Here is a 2,004-nt window from a genome sequence, read left to right on the forward strand (position 1 = left end):
CAGCTAGGCACCTAGTGACATTGATTGCAATGGGAGTTCAGTGCAGAGGTCTTTTGACAATTCCATAGGCACCTGTTTGCATCATTAGGCCCTAAAGACCTTAAACTCTCCCTGTCTCAGTTCCCCGTCTGTAAAATGGGGATAACAGTACTTCCTTTCATCTATTTAGCTATTAAGCACTTCAGGGCAAGGATTCTTTGTACTGCACAATACAGCCCTGATTTTAGATTGGGTCTCTTGGTGCCACCACAGTACAAATGATATTATGCTGGTCTGATGACTTTTAATGAAGCCTCCAGACTTTGATCTTTTGCTGACATTGATATCAAGTAGCTAATGAGTTACAAAACTAATAATCCAAGCCTGGCAGTGAATATGCTATGCAGGACCCTGTTTGTTTGCTGCAGTTGATTCCACAGATATGGTACATCTGTGATACTTTTCAAAGTATTGTACATTATTTTTCTGGTATGAATGATTATAAATTAATTGGTTCAGTTGTTTTATTTATTATTTGTACTGTGTTAGTGCCCACATACTCCTGGTGAAATTGGGGCCCTATTGTGATAGGCAATGTACAAACACATAGGAAAACATGGTCCCTGCTTACAACCTGTAGTCCAGATCCTGCAAACTCTGTGTGGATCATGTCACAGATTTGTTTCAGTATAGCCCTCGGAACAGCACTGAATTGAATTTGCGTTGTTTATTAATGAATTCATTCACAAATCCCTTTGTTTCATTACCAGACCAGCTCCAGTATCAGGTATGTCATGGCCACTTAAATGTTACATCCCCTGTTCTGTTTTGGTGTAAAGTAAGTTAACATTGTCAGCTAGAACTGGAATTCTTTAAAATATCTTCCTATTACATCTTGGCAATATCTAACACAAAGAAGATTCAAAATTATGTTCATTAATAAGGACTGACATTTTATTACCCCAGTTAAGTACTGTTCAGTCATTGTCCCTTCTCATTCTTTTAGACCAGGGTCCCCCTGCCCTCCTAACCGAGATGTACCTGAACTCTGCCAAAGTGTGTGGTCTGCTGCAAAACAATGAAAGCAAAGTTATCACTGACATAACAGGCTGTAGAGCTGAGTAACATAAAGCAGATCTGGCTGCAATGTTTTGGAAGGGAGTGAGAAAAGAAAGCGGAGGTGTTTAGCATTCAGGGCCTTTGGAAGTATAGCTGACTTTTGATTTGACTTCCAACTCTCCCCTAAAGAGAAATGAGCTTCCTTGGAGAAGGTTAATGCCATTAGGAGATAAAACAGGTGTGGTCAGTATGTGGCTTGTAGAGTTGCTCTGAACAATTTGAAAATTTGGAAATTTTAATGAAGAACAACAAAAAAATTTCAGCAGTTTTTTAAACGGCATTCCCCCCAACCCACTATTAACCAGTCCTAGTGGTTAGTCTATTAAAGTGGTTGCAGAGGAACCATCTTTATGGCATATGAAAGCTTGCTGACCTTTTCCGTATTGCTCAGTAGTACAGTATTAAGAATTGCTGAAATGTTTATCCTTCTTGTATTGATCAAGTGTTGCACTGTCCTCTCAACAGCAGGCTTCTACCATGCTTAAAAGAGTTACAGTACCAGGAGCAAAATCTGAACAATGTGCTGTTACACACCATGATTTTTACAGTTTTGTATCTGTTTATACACCCATCTCTTTGTCCAACTCTCTTCACTCTCAGGATATTATCATGAGTTTGAGCATGGAAATCTGCTTTATCTGTGTATCCTAATGTCAACATAAGGTTTCACTTGTCATTGATTACGAACCTCTCAGACTGTATTACAGCAAGTCTTCCCATGGTATATAGGCATATCAGTTCTTACCCATTATACCTAGAGATTTCTTGTTTTGTGTGCAGCTGTGCAAAAATTCACTTTCAAAGCTCATTGCTTGGTGCAGCATCAAGTTCTGTGCTGATGGGATAAAACATGATGTAATGAAATAGGATATGGTATGACGCAAAGGCCATAATTCAAAGGTAACC

This window comes from Eretmochelys imbricata, chromosome 2 (assembly GCF_965152235.1).
Source record: "Eretmochelys imbricata isolate rEreImb1 chromosome 2, rEreImb1.hap1, whole genome shotgun sequence".
Taxonomy (NCBI): Eukaryota; Metazoa; Chordata; order Testudines; family Cheloniidae; genus Eretmochelys; species Eretmochelys imbricata.